This window comes from Dipodomys spectabilis, unplaced genomic scaffold (assembly GCF_019054845.1).
Source record: "Dipodomys spectabilis isolate Male_0828 unplaced genomic scaffold, ASM1905484v1 ptg000310l, whole genome shotgun sequence".
NCBI lineage: Eukaryota > Metazoa > Chordata > Mammalia > Rodentia > Heteromyidae > Dipodomys > Dipodomys spectabilis.
The window spans coordinates 967,905-978,689 of NW_024870987.1; the positions used below are offsets into that span (position 1 = coordinate 967,905).

Consider the following 10,785-nt stretch of genomic DNA (forward strand, 5'->3'; position numbering starts at 1 on the left):
ATTAAAAATAAACCAAAGAATATACCAATTAAGAATTCTTAGATGGAATGCTCTGCCTCCATCAGAAAAAATGACATTGCCCCATTTTTTAGGAAATGGAAACACTTGAAAAAATTATATTGAGTTAAGTAAGCCAGGCCAAAAGAAACATAGGTTCCATAGTTTCCCTTATTTGCAATAACTAGTATTTGTCTGAGTCAAGTAGAAAAGGTCAGATAAGTTGATGTTAGGTGAAATGAACCCAAGATAAGTATTCAAAATTTTTTTCTTTCATGCGATTATTTCCAACATATTTATAACATTATTTCTTTGTTGTTTTCTATGTCCCTCCCCCACGGTATAACCCCTGCTTTCACTGTATTTGCTGTTGGTATAATTTTTGGAGGGGAAGGGAAAAAACAAATAATTTAAATAGGGATACAGGTGGGCCCATTGCAACAATGAGATGTACAAGAGGTTATGTCGAGAAACAAACTTTACAACTTTGGCTGTGGAGGGGCGGAGGATTGGGTGGGGGGGAAGAGGAGGGGATGGGAACGGATGGGAAGTGGAAACAAAGGAGGAGGCAACAATGCTTGATAAGAAATGTACTCAATGTATTGCCCATGTAATTGTAACCCCTCTGTACAATATTTTAACAATAACAAAAATTCTTAGAACCCATTGGTTAAAAACTTAGTAAAGAACTGCCCCAAGTACACAAGGAATATATTTTGATGATACAATTTAAATACTTAAACTTCAACAGAGAAGCAAAAAGTTTAAAAACTGTTACACAGTAAAGTAATAAATCAGAATGTATTACTATAATAATCATTAGACGAATTTTTAGTGGTAGTCAAATATGTAAGAAATGAGTCAATCTGCCATTCATTTGCACTTAAGAAGTGAGGAAGAATTTTCTAGGTCCTTTTAAATATATCATAAGTTTAACGAAGAAACTATTCTGTCACATCATATGATAATCAGATAAAGATTATATTAGAGCAAAGAACAGATTCTACTATGTTTTTGGATGTTAAGGTATATACTTATTTTGGTGGGGATTTCAACTTCGTGTATTGTTCTTGCTAGGCTGGCATCATATCAGTTGTTAATTTTAGGGTAGGGGTTCCCTTTCCACAAGAACATGCACCTGATCTGTCCTTTTAGCCTTCCCATCATCAAAGGCATCAGAGTTGCACTATCTACCATGGCTGGCCTTGATCCTGCAGTCCTTCCAATTTTAGTCTCTAGATAGTGCAAGATGGTGGAAATGATCCAATGCACCCAGCTATAGATTAAGGAAGTCCACTAAAATGTGGCATGGGTTCTGTTCTCAAGCCTCCTAAGTAGTTAAGAGTACAGTTGGGAGCCCTGGTGCCAAGCAGTAAATATTTTTAAACAATTAGACATACATGACTTAGACTTGTGATTACCTCAGGAAAAGTATAAAACAGCAGTGAAGCACAGAGTACAGGCAGCATTTTAACAAGCTACTCAGAGACTGAATCAGCTTAGCTAGCTACTCAGGAGGCTGAGATCTGAAGATCACTGTTCAAAGCCAGTCCAATCATGACAATACATGTGATTATCTCCAAAAAACCATAAGTGGAGTAGTGGCTTAAGTGGTAGACCACTCTCCTTGACCACAGAAGCTTTGGGATAGTGTCTAGACACTATCAAGCCTCAGCAATGAATAATGCATGCATGAGTAATGCACATGCATGTGTGTACACGCACATGTGTGCATGCACACACACACAGAAATGATTATTTCAATGCAGAGTTCTTTATTTTTTTACCTTGCTGTACTTTATTTCCCTGTATTAGTCCACCAATTAACAAAGTCAGCTAAGCACCTATTTACATACAACTTATCATGTTTCTCTAAAGTCTACTCTCTTTTTGGAAGCCTGCTTTTATTTGACATAAAAGTAAATTATTCAGGAAGTCAAGTAATCTCCCTCAAATCTGTAGTGTTAGCTGATTTTTTAGGCTCTCCCTAGCAATTTGATTCTGTGAAATCCTGCATCAAGCAGCGTATTTCATTCATGAGAAGGGAAGCCTCTGTCAAACAATTACTAATAGGTTTTTCTCCTCCTGGCAAGCATCTGAGTTTTATTATATTTGTATAATTCATGATGAGTCTGTGAATGCCAAAGACTGCTGTGAAAATAAAAAGACCCTTCTCAGTGATTAGCATTTGTATACCATTCCTAGATATGAAGATGTTTAAATATTACTGAAATTGCTTTGGAATAAATAAAGTTCACCTTGACTATCTTGAGAAAGAAGAATTGGTTTCTCAGCACTTTAGGTAAGAACTTGAGTGAAAGAAACCAAAGGAAAAATGAGGAACCACTGAATACATATATTCAAATGAAACAAACGAACCCAAAGAAAACACAAATTAATTCAGTACTCAAGAACCTGCAGGAAATGCAAAGATTTATTTAAAAAAATCAGCTATGATAAGCTTATGAAAAACCTGACTATATGGGAGTCTACTGTTGTGAGGATAGTGGTTAAAGCCCAGACTGGACATAAAGATCTGTACACAATGCCAGACACCTGTTATTCTAAATTCCAGGAAGAATAACATCAAGTGGACTGAGCCCATGATCATACACAAGTAGGAAGCCAGATTCTATCTGAAAATTAATCTGGATAATTTAGGGCTGGGGGCATGACAAACTGGTAAGAACACCCATTTAGGAGACACAAGACACTAAATTCAAACTTTAATATTATGGATGTTAAAGAAAAAAGCTATGACTTCAAAGAATTGGAATAATTGTAAGATTTGAGTATTTGTGTGGAGAAAAATCCATTAGAGAGATAGAGTGAACCCATGTTGCAATGCTTTCTACTTAAGTGATAATGTTATGTGGTACTCCAGACATAACAGAGTTACCTTGCAAAAGTAACTGAGCATGGATGTGCATTTGGGTGATGAAAATACTCTATTTACACAGGTATTATTTAAATAGATTTTTTCGGTAGATTGTAGTTTTTGAAATAAGAGCCTGGGTGATATCTCTGAGCATTTTCTCCATATGTGACCACTTAATTTATTTTAAATTAATTAATTAATTAATTAATTTGATGCTAATACTAGAGCTTGAAGTCAGGGCCTGGCTCTGTCCCAGAATTTGTTATTTTTTTGTTTTAGTTTTCTCAAGGCTAGCATTTCACTGCTTGTACCATAGCTCCATTTCTAGCTTTTGCTGGTTACTTTCAAATCAAGATCTAATGGACTTTTTTTTCTTGGTCTGGTTTCAAACCACAATTCTCAGATTTCTTCTTTCTGATTAGCTAGGATTAAAGCCATGATCCACCAGTGTGGCTTCTACTTTTTCCTCTATACTTATTTAATGCACATATTTAGATAATTATGTAAAAGGGAGAGTATAGAAGAAAGATGTACATTCATGATATTGTCCTGTCACAAATTCAAGTTAGTAATGTAAATTACTTCCTAAGACCATACAAAAAAATTCCATAATATAGTGTAAGAGAACTCACTATTGAACAGATGAGCTTTAAGAGCTTTCTAATAGATCCATTATTTATTGTTACTCAACATTAGGAAAAATGTATAATGCAGTAAGTAAAATGGAAGTCCTTTGGAAGACTACTTAAATTCCTTGTTTTTTTAAAGACACTTGTTTTCATCTAAAAAAAATAAGCCTGTCTATTGTCTTCGTGTGATTTTGATGATTGAATATGCTTAATGAAAGTCAAAATGTATTAGTAGTCCTTTGTTATCAATTCTGACTTTTTCTTTTTGGAGAATATAATGATCAAAGCAATAGTTCAGAATCAGCAAGCAAGAGGTCAGAATCATGCTTCCAGTGCAAGTGGGTCACCAGTAAGTAATCCTCACTACCAGTTTCCACAAAGTTTTCTCACAGATACAATCAGCCTGCCTTTTCTAGCTGCTTTCCTAGCCTGTACCTATTCCTTCATTGTACAGGAAAAGTGTGATTCAACTGATTTCAGTCAGATCTGTTACTAGTGCTATCAAGGATTTAGATTCTTATGAAGGCTATTAAAAAGGTATTTACTAATTTCAAGTAAATACATAAATTCTATTTCCATCTTTTTTTAAAAAAAAATTCTGCTTGTTCTATAAATTGATCAGAGGCATGGATTTTGTGGATAGCTCATCTATGTCTTTCATGGCTCTCATAGATAATATGACTGCTCCATAATTATCCTAATTTATATTGTTTTATATTTTGGGTTGCATCATTTCACTTTCTGCACTGCCATTTCCCAAATCATTTATATAGGAGGCATTATTTCACATTTTCTCATTCCTAGAATAAGTTGCACATGAAGACACCACTGGTCCTCATTTTCAGTCTGTACTTTGAATATGGAGGAACATCTTTCCTCTGCTCTCCATTTATTCCCTAATCTCCAGTTAGAATAATTTCGAATAGTAAAAATGGAAAAAGAAAATAAATCATGGTGAAAAAACATACGCAGAGAATTCACCAGATATTTCTGACCAGGTCAACCAACATGAACTATTAGGGAAATACATGGACACCTCATTTCCACTGGTACTCAATGTATCTGGTTAGGCAATTCTGATGAAGATGAGGAACAAGATGAAAATATGAGGAATGGTAAAAATTGCAAGAAAAAAAATGGAGAAGGATCCAAGCAAATTTCTTCTTTGGGCTGTGGAAATTACCAGCTTACTACAGTGCAGAGAATACTTTCCAAAAAGGCTACTCATGTGAATACTAGGGATGACGATGAGTATACCCCTCTTCATCGGGAAGCCTACAGTGGACACTTAGACATTGTCCGTGAGTTTTTGGCTCAAGGGGCACATGCAATAACTGTAGATGGCTGGACACCCCTGCACAGTGCATGTACGTGTAATAATACCAGAGTGGCTTCTTTCTTCTTCATGATGCAGATACCAATGCCCAAACTAAAGGGTTGTTGACCCCCTTGCATCTTGCTGCTGGTAATTGAGACAGCAAAAATACACTGGAACTGTTGAACCAATATGTCAAACCAGGTCTGAAGAACCACTTGGAAGAAACTGCATTTGATATTACCAAAAGGATAAGTATGTATCACTACCTCTTTGAAGTTGTGGAAGGCTGTACAAATTGTTCTCCTAAATCCTAATGATTCGGTTAATTTTCTTAAATTTCAAAAATGTCATTAATTCCTTTTTGTCAATACAACATATTTTCACAATCCAAATAACAACCATATCTTATAGTAACAATTCACGGATTCTGTGGAGTTCTTCAAAGTGAATTGTCTGCTTTTGATGTCAAAATGTATTCAAGAGTTTTTGTATACATCTATAATGTTTTATGCAGAGTTTGAGATTTTGTTGATCGGAAATAATTTTAACTTATCTGTTGAAATGAGTAGTATAGAAACTAAAGATATTTCCATTGTTTGTCTGAAAAAGTATATTTTAAAATATTCTATATTCTATGTTTGTATAGTGTCCATAATCTCTTTTATTCTCTCCTAGATATAATACATTGAATTCTACATTGTTTTATAACATATAGGTTCATTAATGTGTCCTTTCAGATTGCATTCCATACAGAAACAGTTTAAGATTCCTTTTTTTCCCCCCTAGGTCCTTTTAGTATTATATTTCTTTGGGATAAAACGACAATGTTGTCTAATTTCAAAAGTTGTGTAAAGGTTATGCTATGTAAAGGCCTTTCTAAGGTGAAAATTTAATACACTGATGTCAAAGTAACTTTTAATTATATGAATTAGGTGTATTGTTTCACTTGTAATTTTGTAATCAACTTTTTAATAGCTGTTTTTCATTTCTTGCATCTGAAGAATGAAAAATTTTGAATACTTCACAAATTTTCATATCATCCTTGTACAAGTGCCATGTTAATCTCTGTATTGTTGTAATTTTGGTATACAAGCTGCTGAAGAATGTAGTATCCTGCAAATTTTAGTAGTTAATGATGAAATATTTATAAAAGCTTATATGCTTAGGTGCCTATTTGTAACAAGGAAACTTTATTGTTCCGAAAAATGCTATTAATCTTATTTCCCTAAAATTCTGTGAATAGTTGAAAAAAAATGTTGTTCAGTTGATTGCTCACATTTGCAATTTTTTTGTCAATGACTATTTTAAGTCCTTTTCATTTAGAATTTGATCATATTTTCAAGTATTAATAGCTATGTCCAAAGGAGACGGCTTTTTCAAGTACTTATTTATCCAACTGTGTTAGTTCTGTGGAGCCAATGGATTCAAAGTAAGCCTTGTTTAAGAGCTACTTCTAAACATATGCAGCTGAGATTTTCCCAAATGAGGTCTTACTGGCACAAATGTCTACCTGACCCTTTACCCTTCTTCCATGTAGGAACAGACCAACCACAATATCTTACTCTGACAGCATAGATTGTATTAGTGGAACAAAACTAATCTTAGTTACAAGGGATCATAGAGAGATGAACAGTTCAGCCAGAACTGTTCATACTAGAAGGCATTTTATCAAAATATGATTGTTTATGATACCTAACATTTCAAAAGTAGCTAAAGCCAAGAAAGTGAAAAAATATTCATATTCATGATTACCTAATGTCTTGGCCTGTCTACCTTCCAAACAGGCAGGAACTTACACTACTGCCATTTTATCACCAAATATTTTCATAGTTGCAAGAGAAGTCCATATATTTCTCTTCATTATTAGGCCTTAAATTGGTAATGTTTTTTAATATTTTTATTTCTATTATTATTTTTATTGTGAACAAAATGTACAGAGGGGTTACATTACATGGGCAAGATAATGAGTACATTTCTTATCAAGCATTGCAACCTCCTTCTTTGTTTACCCTTCACATCCCTTCCCAGCCTCCCCCCGACCCCCAACCAATCCTCCCCCCCACCAAAGTTGTAAAGTTCGTTTTGGACATGACAACTTGTACTTCTCATTGTTGCACGGGTCCACCAGTATCCTTAAACGACTTGGTTTTCCCCCTCTACTTCACAAATTATACTGACATCAAATATAGTGAAAGCAGGGGTTATAATGTGGGGGAGGGACATACAAAGCAACAAAAAGATAATCTTATAAGTGCATTAGAAACAAATGCATGAAAGAAAAAAACCATTTAAATACATATCTTAGGATTCATTTTCCTAACATCACATTATCTGACCTTTTCTGCTTGACTCATACATATACTAGATATTGCAAATAAGAGAAACCATGGGACCTAGCTTTCTTTGGGCCTGGCTTACTTCACTTAATATAATTTTTCCAAGTCTTTCCATTTCCTAACAAATGGGGCAATGCCATTATTTCTGATGGAGGCATAAAATTCCATTGTGTATATATACCACATATTCTTGATCCATTCATCTACTGAGGGGCATCTGGATTGGTTCCAGATCTTAGCTATGGTAAATAATTCTTCAATGAACATAGGTGTGCTGATAGCTATAGTGTGGTCTTGTTTGTAAACATTTGGGTAAATGCCCAAAAGTGAGATTGCTGGGTCATAGGGGAGCTGTGTGTGAAGTTTTTTGAGAACCTCCGTACTGCTTTCCAAAGTGGTTGAACAAGTTTACACTCCCACCAACAATGCAGTAAGATTCCCTTCTGTCCACATCCCCTAGAGCATCTGTTGTTATTACAGTTCTTCATTTTTGCCATTCTAACAGGGGTGAGGTAGTATCTCAATGTTGTCTTGATTTGCATTATCACCCTACACCAGAATCAACTCCAAATTGATCAAAGACTTCGGAGTCAAAGCAGACACTCTGAAAACATTACAGGATAGAATAGGAGAAACCCTAGGTCTCCTTGGCTCAGGTCGAAATTTTCTGAATAGAGACCCGGAAACACAACAAATCAAAGAAAGGTTTGACAAATGGGATTGCATGAAGTTGCAGAGCTTCCGCATGGCAAAGGACATAGCTAGCAAGATCAATAGAAAGCCCACGGATTGTGAGAAGATCTTCACTAGCCATACAACGGACACGGGTCTCATATCTAAAATATCCTTGGAACTCAAAAAATTAAATCCCCAACATCAAATACTCAAAGAAACAACTGCCCAATAAATAAGTGGGCTAAAGACTTAAAGAGAAACTTCTCTGAAGAACAAAGAAGAATGGCCAATAGACACATGAAGAAAATCTCAACCTCCCTAAATTGCTAATGTTTTAACCACAGTGTTTCCTCTTGCGTCCAGGCTGTAAATCTACAAATGGTAAAGCTTTAGGTTTAACTCTACTAAACACTGAGGTAGAGATAATGGAATAATACTTTAAAACAGAGTTGCCTTTGATACCCTAACCACAACAGAACAATGCAAAACATGAGCCTTTTCATTATATTATATATAGTTATATATTTTACATTTTTATGTGATGATTTTATATTTCACACTATGAAAGTTACTAGAATTAATTGATAATTTGACAAATAAATTGATATTTATTCCAGTCAATACAATTAGAATATAAATAATTAGGTTTAGAATATATATCAGAATATAAAATGTATCAATGCAATATTTTAGGTACAAACTTGTGATACCTTCTAAGTGTACATGGCCTTCTGAAATCACATAGCAAAAAATGAGTGTTGTTTTCCTCTAATCTACATGGGATTTTATTCTGCTGCTCTGTATATTGTTTTAACTCGCTGGTCCCAAACTGTTTTTCTCCATATTTTTGAAGCATTTCAGTAATTGTTCCCAAATTTTGCTGATATGATGTCTAAAAAATACTTCTCTTCTGTAGGACCCATGGGTCCTAGGATCTCAGGTCCCAGTTACCTGTATCATTAGATAACAGGGGCAAGACTTCTCACCTAGGCCCATGCAACATGCCAACAGAAAGTAATTGAAGAGCTATCTGGTGGTTAATTGGACATAATCAACTCCCAGGCTTTCCTGCATGGTCTGGCTTATATGTCCTGCTCAGCTTTCTCTCTCAAAGCTGGAGCTCTACCCTCTAGGCCACTGCTCCACTTCTGGTTCACTGGCGGTTTATTGTAGATAAGAGTCTCACCGAGTTTCCTGCTCAGCTGGCTTTGAATGGCGATCTCCTGAAGAGGCTTCAAGTGGCTTTTCTCAGGGATTCGCAGAGGAGCCGCTTCACACAAATCCTTAGTCTAAATCTCGAGAGGTACTAGAGAAAAACAGAAACAGGAAGATGCTTCTAGTGTGTTCTAGATACTTAAAGTTGGAGACACAAAACACTCATAATGATTAGATCATTTTATAGGCAAAAGGAGCAATGCAGACAGTATGAGGTTCACTCCAGATTTCGGTCCTCTCATCCTGAGACAGTAAATTCTAGCTCAATTCTAAGTGACAGAATTGGCATATCCTGTGGATATTTGCTCCAAAATACTATGACACTCATTTCTCACGTTTGGCCTCAAACCTGTGACCAGAGAAGAAGATGAGGAGAGAAAGCAACTATAATAAACATTGGGTAGTTTACTTATAAATTCAAACCATTGGAATGACCCTGCTAAGAAGTCAGATTGTCCAGATTAAAAAATGAATAAGAAAGGAAAGAAGATGTCAGTAGCTGCTGATTGTAATCCCACCTCCTTAGGATGCTGAGATGGAGAGAATCTTAGCTTGAATCCAGCCAGTGTAGGAAAGTCTATGACACTGTCACTTCTAAGAGATCACAAAAAAAACAGAATTGAGGCTATGACTCAAGCTTCATGTACTACCCTTGAGCAAAAGGAGCTCAGGGACAATGCCTAGGCTCATAGTTCAACCTCAGGAACTGCCCCCTCAAAAAGAGCCTGTACTTTCATGTCATTGTCTATGTATGGATGTATTCCTATAGGTGAAGCTATAGAATAGCTATGATGAATGGCACCAAGTTAGGAAATTTGTATTCAATACAATAATTTCGTAACACAGAGACTTCTTTCAAGACAGTGCATGTTCCAGGGAACTCATCACTGTTCCCAGTGTAACCTGAGGGTTTCTCTGCATCCCAGGCCTGCTGGAAGAAGTCTCTCACATTGTGTGGACAGGCAGACAAAAGACCTCACTCCTGTACAGCTTGGTAACAAACAATTCCACCTGAGCCAGTTAGTGAGGATGAATGTGGGTGTGCTCTGAAGGTCAGGAGAAAAGGGTCTCTTTGTACCCCAAGCTATCTCTCTCCTCAGTGCTCTGTTTTAACAAGTTTTCATTTGTACCACTTTCCATGGCAGATAAAGTTATGTGCACTTATCCTGCTTTTGTGAGACTATGTTTTTGTGTTCAGATAAAGTGCTCAATATAATTCAGGAGTACTTCTGGCAGACAACTAGGGCACTGAATCTAATGAAATGTTTCATTGGAGCAATGATGGGCCTATGATGCCTCTCCTAGGTTTGGGAAATCCAAGTACATGTTGGATATCACAAAGCTTCCTGTCATCTAGGGCTGGTGAAGCTCATCAGGTTTTGAAACCTTTGACCTCTCCTTGTTGGGCCCTGGGTGGCTAGGTTTTGATCACAAGGCCTTTGTGCTGAGCAGGAGCACAGTGCAGAAGCCCAGTGCTTTACCATTTTGTGTAACAACATCACTTCTGGTCTGTGAGTGTGTGTGTTTGTGTGGGGGGGGGTGGTGGGGTGTGGGTGTGTGTGCACGCACACACATATATGAGTCCTGGAGCTTGAACTCAGGACCTGAGCACTGTACCTAGTTTCTCTTGTAGAAGGATAGCCTTCTCCCACTGGAGCCACAGAGCCACTTCAGGGTTTTTCCTAATGATATGGTCCTGAGAAATCAAGCCTATGGTTTCATAGATGCAAAACACTC

At 36.4% G+C, this 10,785-nt stretch overlaps 1 pseudogene; it reads right to left on the reverse strand.

Moving 5' to 3' along the window:
* Window positions 1-5,827: 5,827 nt before the first annotated feature.
* LOC122127766 lies at window positions 5,828-5,927 on the reverse strand (annotated as a pseudogene).
* Window positions 5,928-10,785: the final 4,858 nt, after the last annotated feature.